At 40.8% G+C, this 18,620-nt stretch overlaps 1 protein-coding gene and 1 non-coding gene across 2 annotated transcripts in view; one reads left to right on the forward strand and one right to left on the reverse strand.

Moving 5' to 3' along the window:
• TCF7L1 (transcription factor 7 like 1) overlaps positions 1 to 18,620 on the reverse strand; it is a 70,745-nt gene that overhangs the window by 44,440 nt on the left and 7,685 nt on the right. The gene's annotated exons all lie outside the window — the stretch shown is intronic.
• On the forward strand, positions 5,115 to 5,185 carry TRNAG-CCC (transfer RNA glycine (anticodon CCC)). Its single transcript has one exon. It is a non-coding gene; the product is annotated as a tRNA-Gly (tRNA).

Here is an 18,620-nt window from a genome sequence, read left to right on the forward strand (position 1 = left end):
TGATTGCAACCTAGTGGAAGAACACTGTGGGAGAAAAGTGACCCCAAATCCAGGAAAGCTACTGGATTTTCACAGGCTCATTCAGAGTCTGTTTAGAGGCCTTCATATACTACAGTCTATTTCTTCTTTATTCACCACATATCTAATAGGTTGTGTCTGTGCATTAAATCAAGTTTAAGCATTATGAGGATAAGCCACAAGAACCCTTAGGTGTTCATGTTCTTCTCTTTCCACATCCCAGCATGGCCATAATAATGAAAACCATAAGCTTCCACTTCCATTTAAGATTGTCTTCATTTTATCAGGGCACCCCAACCCTAAAATGAGCTTGATCTTAGCTACGGTTCGTTGAAACAAGACAACTTCACAATCCATGGTTTGAAGTCAAAGCTGGTAAGAGGCTCTGGCACCTGTGCATCCAGAGATGGGCAAGATCAGGGGTGGGAAGTGGAATAAAGACACATGAAACCGTATTTTAGGTTAATGGGTGAAAAAGGCCACAACTTTATTGGTTGCAGAATGTGAGTGGTATTGGCTTAGGCCAGGGGTAGGCAAACTAAGGCCCATGGGCCGGATACAGCCTTCTCAATCTGGCCTATGGATGGTCCGGGAATCAGCATGTTTTTACATGCGTAGAATGTGTCCTTTTATTTAAAATGCATCTCTGGGTTATTTGTGGGGCCTGCCTGGTGTTTTTACATGAGTAGAATGTGTCCTTTTATTTAAAATGCATCTCTTGGGTCATTTGTGGGGCATAGGAATTCGTTCATTCCCCCCCAAAAAATATATATAGTCCGTCCGCCCCCCCTGGTCTGAGGGATGGTGGACTGGCCCACGGCTGAAAAAGGTTGCTGACCCCTGGGCAAGATCCAGGAGAATCCCCAAACTGCATACTTGGTTCTTTAGAAGGAATGTAACCCTGTCCTTAATAGGTTGCATACCTCCATAGTGCAATATATAATCTATTTTGCACTCAAAACAAGCTGTTTCTCTTTCTGAAAATATAAAAGATAACTGCTGGATATAGCTATATAAAAGGCTTCTCAAGAGGCTTTCTATAGCTTGCTACCTGACCCCCCAAATTTTTACTTTTTAAAAAAACGTACTGCTCTCATAGGTATCCCACTGTGATTCAAAAGATTAATATTGGCATACTTACTTTTACACTCCAGCCACACCCACTTTTACATTCAGCTCTTGGAGGGTTATCACCCTTAGCCCAGAAAAAGCTGATCTCACACATAGTCTAAAATATAAGCTACAGTTCATCCAATGTTCTAAAGTAATTTTTGGGGAAAGTTGTGTGACACTCAATCTTGAATTTGCACAATATTACATTTTGGGAGATCTAAACTACTTTAAGACTGACCAATTAGCAAAATAAAAAATGAATTAAGTAGGTAAGTCTCATTGGTCTCTCACAATCAGGTGCATAAGAAATCCATAGCCATTCACAATCCACTGTCTCTCTTTGCCAAAACACAATGGGAAAGGCTCAGCTATGATTAGAAAGAAATTCACTGCTTGTGTGTGATGTGAAAGGAAACTCCTAATTGATAAGGAAGCAGTCTGGGTCCAGGGTCAATCTATGCTCTGCTGTTCTTCCTTTCTTGTACTTGCTATTTTCCTAGTTTGAAGCCTCCTCTGCCCCCTCACTCTTCTTTCTCTTTCATAGTACTTTATTTTTAAATTACACCCAAACTGAAGATGCTACACTTGGAGGTACAGATTGGGGCAGGAAAAGAGAATAGGCAAGAATGCAAGAATGTTCAAGGTCTCCAAACAAGCATCAACCTTGAGACTGGAGCTCATAGCTGCTAACTTACAATGTACAGTGGTACCTCGGGTTAAGTACTTAATTCGTTCCGGAGGTCCGTTCTTAACCTGAAACTGTTTTTAACCTGAAGCACCACTTTAGCTAATGGGGCCTCCTGCTGCTGCCGCACCACCAAAGCACGATTTCTATTCTCATCCTGAAGCAAAGGTGGGGGATGAGTGTTCAGACCCCTGGGCCCTCACTTGCGGGGTGCCTCAGGGTTCCGTCCTCTCCCCCATGCTTTTTAACATCTATATGAAGCCACTGGGAGAGATCATCAGGGGGTTTGGACTGGGTGTCCATCAATATGCAGATGATACCCAGCTCTACCTCTCTTTCAAATCAGAACCAGTGAAGGCGGTGAAGGTCCTGTGTGAGTGCCTGGAGGCAGTTGGAGGATGGATGGCGGCTAATGGATTGAGGTTGAATCCTGACAAGACAGAAGTACTGTTTTTGGGGGACAGGGGGCGGGCTGGTGTGGAGGACTCCCTGGTCCTGAATGGGGTAACTGTGCCCCTGAAGGACCAGGTGCGCAGCCTGGGAGTCATTTTGGACTCACAGCTGTCCATGGAGGCGCAGGTCAATTCTGTGTCCAGGGCAGCTGTCTACCAACTCCACCTGGTACGCAGGCTGAGACCCTACCTGCCCGCGGACTGTCTCGCCAGAGTGGTGCATGCTCTGGTTATCTCCCGCTTGGACTACTGCAATGCGCTCTACGTGGGGCTACCTTTGAAGGTGACTCGGAAACTACAACTAATCCAGAATGCGGCAGCTAGACTGGTGACTGGGGGCGGCCGCCGAGACCATATAACACCGGTCTTGAAAGACCTACATTGGCTCCCAGTACGTTTCCGAGCACAATTCAAAGTGCTGGTGTTGACCTTTAAAGCCCTAAACGGCCTCGGCCCAGTATACCTGAAGGAGCGTCTCCACCCCCATCGTTCTGCCCGGATGCTGAGGTCCAGCGCCGAGGGCCTTCTGGCGGTTCCCTCATTGCGAGAAGCAAAGCTACAGGGAACCAGGCAGAGGGCCTTCTCGGTAGTGGCGCCTGCCCTGTGGAACGCCCTCCCATCAGATGTCAAAGCGATAAATAACTACCTGACATTCAGAAGGCATCTTAAGGCAGCCCTGTTCAGGGAAGTTTTTAATCTGTGATATTTTAGTGTATTTTTGGTTTCTATGGAAGCCGCCCAGAGTGGCTGGGGAAACCCAGCCAGATGGGCGGGGTACAAATAATAAATTATTATTATTATTATTATTATTAACCCGAGGTACTATTTCTGGGTTAGCGGAGTGTGTAACCTGAAGCGTGTGTAACCTGAAGCGTATGTAACCTGAAGCGTATGTAACCCGAGGTACCACTGTATTTGGTAAAACTCCTCTCTGGTGACAGGGAAGCTGCTCCAGTGTGATCCTATCTCAAGGAAAAATGAGACAATGGTATCTTGTCATATAGTGAAATAATCCTTTGCTCCTGCTTCCTCAAGAATTTACATCAACAATTTCCTTTGGCTCGCAGGCAGTACTGTAGATTTAGAGAATCTGTTTACCATCTAAAAGCTAAAAGGACTCACAGGCATGCAGCAGACGCAAGGCAGCTAATCCATAATTTACTTCAGATATACATACACATGTAAATTGCAAGTTGCTGTGCTTCCCTACATAAATAGGGTTGTAGCAATCCGAAAATGATCGGAACTGTGTTCCCGTGTTTCAGGGAAATCCAGACATTTAAACATTTGCTGAAGTAATAGTACAGAGTATGAGAAAAAAATGTGAAATAACTGTTAGTATGAAACCTACATTTTTTTCAAGCACCCACCTACATATTCAAGCACCCGTTTCATATTTCTTTGAAGAAAAGCCTTGCATTCCATCAGTGTGGGCAGAGAAATAGGTTTTAAGGACTTCCACCAACAGGTTCTACAGAAGCTTGAAAGGTGCTTCTGTTGCAGAATTACTGAAGGTTACATGCAAGGTTACATTGGCTGATACATGCAAGTTTTTCAGTTAAAAAAGAAAAGGTAAAACTCAAACATTTACTCAGAGCATTAAATTTCAAATGTTAATTTTGATGTTGATAACAAGGAACTAATATATGAACTCCTTCAAGAATGTCTACCTGAGTTCACCTATTGCCCAGTTTGTACATCTCAGTCAGTAACCAACCCATAATTAATGGCTTTCCATAAACATGGAGGAGGCATGCGGGAGGCATGCGAGAGGCAGTGGAAGACAGAAGTGCCTGGCGTGCTCTGGTCCATGGGGTCACCAAGAGTCCAACACGACTAAACGACTAAACAACAACAATAAACATGGAGATCACTCCTAGTTTGCTCCTATCCCAGAATTAACAGGATCAGCAAACCACAAACCATAGCTTAGTATTGTGTTCAAACCAGGGATTGCTGTTTGTTGCTCTCATCAGCACTAGGGGAGGACTAAAATGGTTTTCTTCTGCATACTTATGGAAACTATGGCAGGGTTAGGAAACATCAAATCTAGAGGGCCAAATGCAGCCCTCCAGGCATCTCTGTGGACTTTCCATAGACCACATCTCTTACTCGCCCTCACTCTACACCTTCATTGAGTGCCTTTTGCTCAGTGGAATGCATTTTTGAACAGTGTTAACACTTCTTGCTTCACACACACACACACACAGTGGGGTACTTGACTTTTGCATAGTTGTTATGTAGTTTATTGTACAAAAGTTACATCTGTTGGTCCACCTACTATTGCCACTGTCCGCTGAAAAATGTTCAGCAACTTTGAACTATAGTACAATGGTATCTTGGGTTAAGTACTTAATTCGTTCCAGAGGTCTGTTCTTAATCTGAAGCACCAATTTAGCCAATGGGGCCTCCTGCTGCTGTCGTGTTGCCGGAGTACAACTTCTGTTCTTATCCTGAAGCAGAGTTCTTAACCCGAGGTACTATTTCTGGTTTAGTGGAGTCTGTAACCTGAAGCGTATGTAACCCAAGGTACCACTGTATGTGCAAACATACCAGGTTGAACATCAGGCTGAAATACAGGCATATAGTGTGGTTTTCTTTTCCCTCCTCACACATTGTGACTGGCAAACTAATGTAATTCAGATAAATATATAGAACAAGAAGAACAAAGTAATAAGGGCACAAACACCTGCTTCAACTGCAACAGCCTTGGCCTAAAAAAAGAGTTTTATTAGGAGCAAGTCATGTGCTTGTTGGATCTCCATTTGCTCTGTCCCTTCTCTTCTCTGCCTCTGTGCCTGGTTTTGGCAAAGATGTCCTGACTTTTTAAACTGCAGTTTCCATCAGCGCTGCTGGTGTAGTGGGATCATGCAAGATTCCCATTCTTGTGACCTGGGTTCAATTCCCGGGCAGCGCGAAAAGCATTTTATGTTTCAAGAAAAAAAACTAATCAAAGTTAAACTGCAGTTTCTAATGACATCCAAACAATCAAATTCTGATTTGGAGGGAAATTTAAACAACAGTTTCTCAATTTGGCTTTTACAAGAAAGTATAGCTTAGGAAATCTCAACCAAAGCTGGATGTACAAGCAAGGAAGGGAAGGAATGAAGAGATGGAAGCATCCAGATACATGGATTATTCTTGTATGAACTGGGCAACAGTGTCAATTTTGCATGTCCAATGAAGAATTTTGTTCCTTTCTGTAGTAACATGCTTGACAAGTAAGAACAAGCGATCTTCTATCTTGAATAAATTGTTACAGCATAATTACGTTCTGAAAACTCAGTAAAATATTATGGCGGGGGGGGGGCGGAGAGAGACTTCAACTCCCTTTCCTCAGGGAGGCAGATTATAAATAGCTTCATTCCTGCAAACTACAGAAAACAGATTAAGGAATGTCAGATGGTGAGACAGCCACAGACAGCAAAACAAGCAACTATATACTATCATACTTAAACTGTGCAGCCTTGTGAGAGGGTACAAATTTTAGAGTTATTTGTACACTCAGACAAGTCCACATTTAGACTTTCAGGCATGTGAGAATCATCTCTCATTGAAAATCAAATCTCTTTAAAATCACTTTTTAGTGATATGTCAGGCAAACACTAATCAGCATTAGCCACAGAATGCTACTGGCAGCTGCTTTTATTAAATATTATCAGCCACTTTACAAGACATCAAGTTTGCCCATTCTGTCCCACTCCGCGTACTGTGTGCGCGCGCACACACACAAACACACACCTCTCAGCTTCTGCATCCACAACTGATTACATCATCAGCTACCTGCCATGTCCATTGCCTTTTCTGGGTGTGGGGAAATGGCATCAACTCAAAGCCCCAGTAAAGCTTGTTCACTGTTCTTTGTTGTTTATCATCCTTGCCTTGCTAAGGCCTAATGCTGAAGCTGCTAGTTCTAGTGACTGCCCAGTGGCTTTTGTGTGCAGCTTTCAGCTCTTGTCCATCAACTTGAATGGCTCTATTCATGCCTATTCAGACATTGTCACTATCCAAGCCAAACTAGATACAATCAGTTGGAAGAGCCTTGTCCAGCAAATGGAAATCCCACCAGCCAAAAATGCCTTCAGGAGTCCAGGATTGTTACTCTGTCTTCAGTTTGTTAGATAAACCAAAAGGAAGTGACAGGGAATGAACATGTGGAACCATAAACAGTTTACAAATCATGTAATAGCTCTTTAAGAATTCTGTATCAAAGAAAGTAGAAATTATTAAGAAAAATATCCCTTCACTCTAAAGACAGCAATAAGGTGTGTGCTCAACCTGGCAGCTGAGTAAAACCACCTGTATAAGGCTATATTAGAGCATTGTGATTATGCCTCCACTCCAGCAAGTGCTGAAGTGAAGTTTTGTTATCTTTCACTCACATACAATCCCTCCCTATTACTTTTTAGATATAAAAATACAGAATAATTCAATTTTAACTGGTGCATTTGTGAGAGATATTAGGCTTAAAGGGTTCTCTCCTCCCCCCCTCAGAACGATAAAAGACTTTCCATCACTATAAACAGAAATGTTTCTTGGATCAGTAATTCCATCCAATCTCGTCCATCAGCATTTGACATACAGAATTCACGGGCTAGCTCAGTTGGTTAGAATGTGGTGCTGATAACGCCAAGGTTGCAAGATCACTCCCCGTATGGGACAGCTGCATATTCCTGTATTGCAGGGGTTTGAATTAGATGATCCTCAGGCTCCCTTCCAACTCTACAATTATATGATTCTGTTTATTTCTCACAATATTTAGTTCTCAACTCTTATTTCCCTTCTACAACATACTCTTATGAGAAAGAGCTGCATCACTGTGGTTTAGCAGAAAGAGTGCTGGACAAGGAGTTGGAAGAATGAAGATTCATATTTTTATCCTGACTTAGATTCTGTTGGTAGCCACCTTAAAATAATTACAGGAATATATTTTGTAAAATTCATACCATTTTCATTATTAACAGAGACAGAAATAGCATGGGGGTATCTTCCCCAACCACAGCCTTCAGTTATAAGAACAAATAAGTTATATTGAAGGTGGTCTAGCTTTTCGCTGTGGATTTCTATTTATGAATAGATAGATTTCTGTTCTTAGTAGAAAACCTGCCTGCTATTTCATATGAAGTTTGTTTGTTTGTTTGTTTGTTGATTGAATTCATATAATGTCCTATACCTGAAGATCTCAGGGCAGTTCACAGAACAAAATCAGAATATAAAACCACAAAATATATAATCAAAATAAAAACAGCAACCCAATAACCGCCCCCCCCAAAGAAACACATTTTAAAAGGGCATAGGATTGAAACCTACTGATCTGGTTTCCAAGCCCTATAAACAATTTTCATGCTACTCTGTTGATATTCTACTAGCAGGATTCGGATACAAAACTGAAGTAAAACCCTCAACCAGCACCCAAATCACTTGATCAACTGGCATTTTGAGAATGTGCATTGAGTGGGACCCAGAAGCGTGGGTCAATGGGTGAAGAAGTCACATAACTGCCTCATTGTGTTCCCAGCTTATAACTACTATTTTTATTTAGAAGACTCTCAGAGCCTTTTGCAAAAGCTGTGCTGTTCTCAAGGTAAAGCAAGAAGTCAAAAGTGGTAAAGATTCAAGAAAGACCTATGGAAAAGGCAGGAACCACCCAAACAGTACACAGTATCACAATACTATGTAGGCAAGTTATTATTGCAAATTCACCTAGATGTGACAAGTGAGCCTCTTTCACACTAATTATGTTAGGCTTTTAAGGACTGACTAGCCCACAGTAGTGATTTATTAATCACTGATCAGTTCCATTAACTGACCTGAAAGTTATCTTGGCAATGAGGGATCTACTGGAATGTCATATCTTCCCTTGCCACCAGGGTATTAAGAGAAGCCTAGAAGATGGCAGAGAACTCCTTTTACACCCCAATATAATTCCTCTCTCTTAAGATGAGACTGACAAATTCTCATTTCTGGACTGCTGGAATGATTAGTCCATTTTATACACTTGTTTCAGGATACTCCAGAAACAATAAATGGTTCTTTTGAGTTCCAAAATGAGTAATTGTATTCTCCAGTTCTTCTTTCCCTGCTACCAAAGTCAGGCCAGGAGAGAAACAATGGCTGAGTTAAATAATCTAAACCAGCTGCACAGAACAACACACATGCACAACACTCCTCTAATGAGGCCGCTTAAAGTGAGGTACAATGAAGGGCAGCCTGAAGCACTTTGTTGCTGTAAGCTGAAATAGAATTGGGGAAAAACATCTTGTAGGTCTTCTTTAGCCAAATGTTCAAGGTAAATTTTTAACCAACTAGCATAATGTAACAGCAAACAAATGTTAAATAGCAAGAAACATCTAAAAAGTATCAGCAGAAGTTTTCACCTTCTCTACAATAATTTCAAAAGGTAGTTAAAAATGACATATTTCTAAAGTTCAGAATAACAGAAAAAGTCATAGAAAATTCAGTGTGATAAACCTCCACCAAGAGCTCTGTGCAAGAACGCTACAACACAGACGTGAACTTAAAATTAACATCCCAGCACTCACAGGCATAAGGTACTGATGGGATTACCCATTCAAACCCCTAATAACTTATGACACAAAAACAAAAAGTGGCAAAAGGACAAAAGAAACCTGACAATTTCTATGCTGTTTGATACAATTTTATTAATTATGTAAACAATGAAGCATATGGCATGGCATTACCTGCAGTATATAATATTTGATGGTATGTATAAGTGATCCTACCCTTCCCTGCTTTTCCTTTTTTTTCTATCGCTTCTTTATTTCTGTTTAGTTCAACTATGTGCAGTCGACAATTAAAGGATGGAAATTAAAATATGTAAAACCAAATTACTGAAGGCTTAAACTACTGCTTACCTGTGGTCACCAATCTAAATGTGCTACAGCACATCATATTGTAACTGCACCAACACTTTCTCATGATCCAGTTTACAAAACTTGAGAATTTAGTTTTATTTTAATTTTTCTCTGTTTGTTGTTGTAAGTTATGTCGTTATGCAACTAAGTTCATATAATTTGCAAATAAAAGCCAATAAAAATAAATTTAGAAAAATCAAACATGATGGTATGTTCATGCTATTTCCTACGGGAAAGAGAAAACCATACAGGAAAATTGTCTTGTATAGAGAAGTTTTAAGAACTTTAAATACTTTTTTTGTAACTTATAAAAGATGCACCATTCTATCAAAAATATTCACCACAAGAAATGCAAGATATCTTATGGTCTGATGGGGACAGAATGTAAAGGTGACATTTTAAATGGCTGGCTCCAAGTACGATAAAGAGTTGCTTCACCTTATTTTGATAGTTTTCTGTTGAACAACAATAGCGTTTTGCTAACCTTGCAAATTGGTACATTAATAGTTACAGCATCCAGCTTACTCAAGCTGTCTTGACAAATACAAGACGGATTCTGTCTATGATGAGGATTCCAGGAGGGAGAGGGAGACAAGCAAAGACAGAACTATGAGCATGCTTCTGCTCCAACTGGACTGCTTTTTCTTTTAATTGTATGGCTTTAAATGTATTTGTTTTATAAATGTTGTGAGCCACTTCCGAGGACTCTACTCAAAAAGTGGGATATAAAGCAAAATAATATTTTACTTCCCCCAAAACCTTGTTTCTAAACATCAATATTCTCAAGTTCTCTTAAACAGAAAAAGATCAGCCAGAAGGGGGGGAAGGTATGCACCACTAACAACACATACTCAGGGCTAGTTACCCCAACAGCTACTCTTGTCTAGTCTCAACCTGTTCTCTGAAAGCCAGATCTATATTGTTCTCAACTTAAGATAATAACAGGTGATGCCCATGTTATTCATCACTTGGCAGAGCTATGTTCATTCCAAAAGAGAGATTGTTCTGTTAACCTCACTGCTGCAAGATAAGTAAGCTAATCTACTTTAGTTGCAAGAGAAGGAAATACCAGAACAATGGAGAGAGATTTGGAGAATATAGTGTGAGTAACACAATATTTCCACACTGCCAAACACCTGAGCTCCTAAGCATCACGCACTAACCCTCCATCAACAACAAATGCTGCTTTCATATATGATTCCCAAAGGAGGATTTTTCTATTTAGCTCTTCAGTCTATAAAGTCACCATGGTACCACTGTACTCTTAAGCAACACTGGCCTGGTTTGTATGTAATGGCAAGTCAAAACCATGGTTTCCCATGAACAAGCAGTGCGCTAATGCGAGCTCCTTTATTGCGTTCAGCCCTTTTCTCCCTGTGCCATGAGGAAACAAACCAGATCACTAGCTTAGCATTACAAGCAAACCAGTGCTTGTCATTTCTCCCTAAACAAACCACAAGTGGCAAGCCAAGAACAAACCTTGACTACTACTTGTGGTTTGCTTGAAAAGAAATGAAAAGTTAAGCCAGTGTTCACGTTCCTTTACTCTCAGTGCAGCACAGGAAAGAGAGGGGCAGGTACAATAAAGGAACATGATCCAGCACAGGGCTAGTTTTTTGTCTTTTGTTTAGCTAGTTTTTAGTCTTCAGTCAGATAAGTTTTTATACAGTTAATGTGACTCTGGTACTTTTTGGGATGCTTTGAAAAACCTCAAAGACTATCAGCAAGGTCAAACAGCTCTGTGAACAAGCAGAAGATATCCTCCCCTGACTTGGAGAAGACGAGCAGTAAACCAACACTTAATTATCTGAGTTGCTTTAACATTCATGTCTCTTGGCCAGGAATACACAAATCAAAGTGATGGTTCAGGCAGGCAAACAGGAATATAATTGCATGGAGGCATGTCCCATGAGCAACAGCAGACCCTATCAACTATACACAGGGCTGGTTGAAGTCATGGTTTTAGACCATGGCTTACCATTACAGAGATTGATTTAGGGCATTGGGCACCAAGCTTAGGGAGGCGCCACAGGGCGCCGCAACCAAGGCGTAGTGAATTGAGCAGAACAGAAGGCAAGAGGCAAGGGGGCACTGAATTTTGACCTCACACAAAGTGCCACAGAAATTTGAAAGACAAAAGTCCACCCCTGACTGTTATGTGCTAACTGGACCACTGATGATGTTAAGAGTCTTTAGAACTTCAGAATGAATTCTGATATTCTCTCTGAAAGCCATATAAGCAAAAAAAAAACAACACCTAGCATCTGTACCAGACTTATAAATTGTCATGATCCGGGGAGTGAGCAGCAACAGTCCAGGGCCAGTACGGCAGAACGAGGGTACGGGCAGTGGTGCTGGTAGCAGAGGCAGTCCAACTGGCAGGTCTACGGTCAGGAACAAGTCCAACAGAGGTCATGAACAATAGGAGATCAGGATGCAGGATAACTGGACCGCAGGACCTGGACCTGGAGTTCACACTATGGCAAAGGCCAAGGGGGAAATGCAGGCCTTATATAGTCCTCCTGAGCTCGCTCCCAGCTGCAGCGCATCTCGTCACCTGACTGCGCTTGCTGGCCTGTACCTGATTCCCATAAAGCAAGCACAGCCAAAGCCTGATTCCTGCAAACCCTCACAGGTTTCACATTATGTAAATCACCATTTCTCAGATCTCCTGTGGCAAGTGAAAAACAAACAAACTTCCAGGTGACCAAGTAGGGAAGTTTTTAAGCTGTAACCTAGTTTGTTGGGTTTTTTACCTTTTAAGTTATCAATGTATAATACCACAAATTACTAGTGTAAGCATGTGTAAGTAAGTAGACATAAAACCTCTGCAGACTTATTCTGCATGGCAGGTTTACACATGGCACTAGAAAAACATTTCCATTATATAGATTCTAATATCTCCTAGGGGACGCGGGTGGCGCTGTGGGTTAAACCACAGAGCCTAGGACTTGCTGATCAGAAGGTTGGCGGTTCGAATCCCCGCCATGGGGTGAGCTCCCGTTGCTCAGTCCCTGCTCCTGCCAACCTAGCAATTCGAAAGCACCTCAAAGTGCAAGTAGATAAATAGGTACCGCTCCAGTGGGAAGGTAAACGGCGTTCCGTGCGCTGCTCTGGTTCACAAGAAGCGGCTTAGTCGTGCTGGCCACATGACCCGGAAGCTGTACGCCGGCTCCCTCGGCCAGTAAAGCGAGATGAGCGCCACAACCCCAGAGTCGGCCACGACTGGACCTAATGGTCAAGGGTCCTTTTAATATCTCCTAGAACTATGCTCTTGTAGCCACTGTAGCTCAGTGGCAGAACATTTGCTTCGCATGAAGAAGGTTCCAAATTCAATCTCCAGCATTTCCAGGTAGGGCTGGGAAATTCTAGAGAGCTACTACCAGCAAGTGTAAGCAATACTGAGCTAGATGGACCAATGATCTGACTTGGAATAAGGCAGCTACATGTTCCTATGTAGAGTAGTACAGAAAAGGATTGCAAATATGACTTTGAACAATATGCAACTCTCCACACGCTTTCCCAACTATAGCCCATATGGGATTAGTCATAATTCTATGTCAGTGAAGTTTACAGAAGCAAAGAGGTTGCGTGAGGGTCGTAGAAAACAATAAAATAAATACGGTAGTTTATTATTACCATTGGCTATGCACATCCACCACCCAATTTGAGTTACAGGAAAATATGTACTGAACTCCCTTGACAAAACTACATGTGAACTAAGGTTTCAGAAGATGGGGAGAGTTACTAGTATATTACTAGCTGTGAGAATCATCTGCATTTATTAAAACTGCTATTAATAGAACAAATTGTGAACAGAGAGAAAGGTAAATAAGAACCATTTCCTTCCTCACCCAACCAACCCACTACTGCATTTATGAATTGGTCCAGCACCTGCACAGACTCTCCCAATTCTGATAACAATGAAAAGGTGATCAGTATACTGTTGGCACCACACACCCAATTCCTCCCCCACAAACTAGTGTTGAAGAAGCTGTTTGAACTGCCCTCACAGTCAAGAGTCACAATTAGGATGAAACTGATCTGTAGAAAATGTAACTTCAAAAAAGAGACATTGCACGTACTTTTGTAAACCAAGAAATCTTTAATAAAAATACATTTTTTTAAAAAGTCACAATTTGGATTTTCACTTTTTGAAATACGGCAACCCTGACACAAAAGTTGTTGAGCTATTTTTGCAAAATCTAAAGAAAAAATGAAGTTTTTGAGCTATTTTTAAGGAAATCTACACTTCCGGACATATGGCACCCCTAGTCACAATTGTTTTCTCTTTCCCAGTGAAATTGTTCAGCAAACCAACCAAGGCAGTTTTGATCCCCAAACCAGATCTGAACCCAGAATAAAATATTCACGTTCATCCAACAGTGCCTCACCCCCCCTTCAAGCACTTGTCCAACAGAGAACATAATTTTAACTACCAGATTGTTTGCATTTAAGGCCATTCCAAAGAACGTTATTCCAGCAATGTTTCCTTCTGCTATATAAAAAGAGCTATGTAGTCAAGAAAGAAGTAACACAGAGAAATTCATCAGTTGATTCTGCCATCTCTGACAAATGTCCACAATCTTTCAATACTGTCTAAATGATGAGTATAACAGGTCAATCCATTTTCACTTCTCGGTTCTGCAAGTCCCATAACATTTGTTGTTCTGGCAAACCACTCTAACAGGTGGGTGGAGCTAATATGTTGACACCACCTGGTGTCATGTGAATCATTACCCCTTTGCAGGCCACACTGCAAAGAAAAATATCAGCTGATCCAAGTAGGGCTTTGAGTCAGTGCCAATGAATTGACTAGCACTGACTTCAAGAAATGCTTTTGGAAGGGAACTGCTCCACTCAAAAGCTCAGTTTAGAAGCTTCCAAGTGGAACCAATCCCAGCAGGGCTTACATTTGGCACCCAATTTGAAATGAACAATCAGGAACACTATTTGCTGAGGAGCAATCAGGAGCTCATTTTAAAGTTCCTGAATGTTTCTTTGCAACTATATATTTACCTTATCCACTGTATATTGTATGCCACCTTTAGCTCCTTGGAGGTAAGGTGGAATATAAATGATGTAGATGTAGTAGTAATAATCCATGACATATACGGTATCTGATGATATCAGGTGTGAGGTGGGTGTGCATGGCTTGGGGGAATTGCCTTACAAGTCAAATTAGGGCCCCTGTCAGGCCTGCAGTTTGGAGGTGCCACACTACTGCCCCATACGTTGGGTACAGACTTCTCCCACACCTTTCTACATTTACTTCTACTGACCTCTCCAGCTAACTTGACTACAGAAAGTTAACACACTGTCCAGTTCTTTTGAGTTCACCTCCTGCTCCTCCCAGACTGAACTTCTCTCCCCATTAGTCTATTCAGACAGCATCCCCTCACAACTTTCCACAACTGATACCGTGAAATAATCATCCCCTTTAGGAAGGCTTAAGTGTCTCTCACTCCCAGCTGGCAGGAAGCAAGTACATGGCCTGGATGATATTCAGGAAGCCTAATATAGCACAGCCCTGTTTGTTCACAGTGCCTATTTTAGTTATTGGGTCTGTGGAAGGAGAAGATTAGCACCATGCTTGACTTGGCTAGTGAGGAAAGTGCTGACTTCATGAGCATGCATCTCCGCAAAGCAGCACACCTCACAATTTGAGCACCTGGTTTATTTATTTGACGTAAAGGAAACCAGAACACTAAAGCACAAAATCCCACATTATTGTGGAAAGCTTTGATTGCACAATTTGCATTGCTATGCTGCAAATAAATATGTATAAAGAAAAGAGTAGTAAGCCAGCATTATGGTACTGATACAGAACCCTTTTAGAAAGTTGTTAGAAACAATGTTAAACTATCTGCTTTACCAGAAGTAGAGGTTCCTTCCACACAAACCGACATCCATGCATCCAAATCAGAGTTTTAAGTTACAACAGAAAAACTTTCCCAGAGCACCCTCATTCTGCATTTATTAGGTAAGAAAGCAGCTGCAACTCATCCCAAAAAAATTTTTTTTTAATGCTACGCAGAACTTGGGGTTTATCTAATGCCTGAAGCAGTTACAGAAAGAATAAGAATGTAACAAAACAATAACTCTAAATAAGAAACAGACTTTTTACCAGGAAAAAAGAGAAGGCTTCCCCGGAGACAAAGCACTTAGGCTTCTATCTAACCTTCTAAACCCTTTCCCAACGCGAGGCACTCAAAAGAGCAGAATAAATTAAAATAAAGCAGCCAGCAAAATCAGCTCCTCAAAGCACAGCAAGGGACTTAAAACATGGATCAATTCCAAGTTCTTCTATTACAGTTGCTAAAAAAAAAAACCAACTTTGTCATTTGCAAATGACATTCTAGTGGGCTCCAGCTACGTATCAGTGCCACACATCATACTATCATTACATCTATCCTAAAAGTTTTTCTTTGAAGGTAACATTATCCCATATCTTTGGGGAGAAAATCCTCAGAATTCTGCCCTTCCAATCCTACAGAAGCAACTGCTGTCCATGCACCCTGTAACAGGATGAATGGATAGGTCAGTGGATGCAGAATATGAGGCCATTAGAGTTTCAGAGATGTGTACATTTTGCTACTCTTGTAGGCTTCGCAGCAGGGGTGCCAACTTGATTAAATATTGGGGAGCTCAGGTAAGCCCCGCCCTGCATATGACACGGTGCACGCACACCATCTGGATGGCAATGCCATCAACTGGGGGGAGGTCCTGGCCCCCTCAAATCTCCCTGGGATTTGGCTCCTATGCTTGGCAGTGATCCTATATAGGAAGGATATGAGTTTAAGTATATGTGGTTGTAATATTGTTCAGTGTGGCTAGTTTTGCTATGAATGCTTGGCTGGTAGAGTTATTGTAGAAGACAATGAATGTTGTAGCGGTTGTGTAAATGACCAATGAGTGTGACACTGTGCAAGTGATTATTCTTCATTAGACTTGTTAGTCTGCTTCAGAGTTCTCCAAGCGACTTACAACATATTTTAAAACATGATTATATTGATACATTCATAACAACACACATGTGATTCATAAAAATATATACAAAATCCCACCTCACAGCAGTTACAAGAAGCTTTGCCAGCCCAATGCAAGCTTTGAGGAAAGATATGTTTTTACCTGGCTTTGAAAAGATTTCAGTGAAGGGGCTATGTGCACCTCATTGGTTGTTTTAATAGTGTGTGTTATGTGTGCTGAGAGTTTGTATCATGCTGCTGAGTAGTTTTCTCCAGTCTTAGTTATATTGATATGGTTTTATGGATATTGGGGATTTATGTATTTTTTGTAAAGTAAATCAGCTGAAATTGCACTTCCTATAAATCTTTGTATTTTGATTTTCAACTCACAGGAAGGCTCTGCAGAACTTCCAATGGCCAGAGGGGTAAAGCTCTTACATGCTTAATGTAATTTTCTTTAAAGTAGGTTTCTTCTTCTAATTGAAGGTAAGGGACATTGCAAAATCAAATAAACATGTGATCACTCAGTTTGGGCATTAACTTCTATTCATAGATGAGAGCAGGAGCAAAACAAATAGAGGGATCCATGCTGATTGTCAAGCTTTGTCCCTACATAGCTGGAATTTTAGTCAAGCAGTTTCCAACTACTGAGGGATAGCTCCCCAACCCCTAGCCAACATCTTCAGTGTCTTTTGTCATGTGCTTCTGGCTCTAATCTATGCCAAATTATTATAAATTTTATGAAAATGAAGCTATGTTTAACATATTTTACATACTGAACACAATTGCAGCCTTAATATTTATAACATATACAACAGTTTTGTTTGTTTTGTCCATAAGGCATATAATGCTCAAATACTTGCAGAACCAAAAGTCTAAATGTTAACGGACACAATCAGAACCAATCTCATGAAATTTCTTTAATACTAGATGCAGTGGTTCTCACACTGGTGTGCCAGGATAGGGTGGCAAGTGTGACAGGAAGATTTAAGGGCAATCAAAGAAACATTTAAAAAAATCAGTGTAGTATATTTTAGTAAACTACAGTATCAAAATGATTTCTTTTGTTTGCAGACTATGGATAAATATCTTTTCAGAATGAGATGAAAATCATCAAGTGATACTGACAGCAATCCTGGTTGTGATCCAGAATCACTGTTCAAACAGAGAGCTGAAGACTTGTTTAATTTGACACCAGTAGCAGGCCCACACAAACCTCCCAAAAATAAAGTTTGTAGACAATATGCTATATATGCTATATTGTAGACAATATAGCTATCTGAGTCTCAGGTTCACATAGACAGGAGATGAAAACGTTCCTCAGCCTATGTGTTTGATCTGCAATGAGAAGTTTTTTCTTTTCATTTTACAATGTATTTCTTATCAATAAAAAATTCAGTGTGACATGAGCATTTTTTTTATTTTGAAAGTGGCCCAGAGAAAAATGTTTGAGAACCACTGCTTTAGAGACTGCTAGATCACAAATGTGACTGCCCAACAACTTGCTCGGTTTCATTCCCTTCAAAATCAATGCTCCTGCCTTTATTTCCTTTTCTAGATGAAACCAGAATTTTAAGTTTTGGTATGAATGTTTTCTTTATTTCTTTAATGCAGGGAATATAATGGTTGTACATGCTGGTACCAGGACATTCATGAGGCAGCAGATTCACTCATGTTAGTGACAGTAGAAGCTGCCTCTACTGTATCAGCAAGGCTAACCAGACATACTCCATTATGGCAATCAAGGCAGCCAGACCTCCTCCAACTTTCAACTAAGAAAATCAGGTAGGTTGGTAGTTTAGAGACTTTATGGTACAGCAGGAACAAAGCCTTACAGTACTGAAGAGTGGTTTCTTTGACGTTTGACTAATAAAGCAGGTACTTCTTTCCAACATGAGCTACCAAAATTGTAGAGAATTGATCTTATATTATTGGACCTGCAGCAACAAATTTTGCATTGCAGTGTACGAAGGAAGTGCAGAACCACCATAAAACAGCAAGAATAATTAAACACACTAGGCTACCTGTATTTAAGTGATGTAAATGGCAATCCTAACCACACTTTCCTACTAATATGAGCCCCAGACAACTTAACATGACTCACTTCTGAATAGACATGATTTTCGCATACTGTATATTTTATAACTTCCCAGTAAGCAATCAAATAAGACTGCCTGCATATTTTCACCAATATCTCCATTAAAATATGGCACGAAACTTAATTTATCCACAAAAATGGAACATCCAGGGAAGAAAGCCTAAGGCTTTTTTTATCCCTGCTAAGTATCCTGATCTTCAAGCTTCTATCACATTTATTATATTTTTATCCCATTGTTCTACATGGAGATGTGTCTCTCAGGAGGCTAACACATTTCCATTAAAACAATTACAATAACTATACAAATAAAATCATGATCAACTACCAGCAAACAAAAGAACAAAAATAGTGGTAGCATCTGATGCATGAAACTGGGGAAGAAGTTTAAAGTCTGGCTGCCATGCCACCACA

The sequence above is a fragment of the Podarcis raffonei genome, chromosome 15 (genome assembly GCF_027172205.1).
Source record: "Podarcis raffonei isolate rPodRaf1 chromosome 15, rPodRaf1.pri, whole genome shotgun sequence".
Lineage (NCBI taxonomy): Eukaryota > Metazoa > Chordata > Lepidosauria > Squamata > Lacertidae > Podarcis > Podarcis raffonei.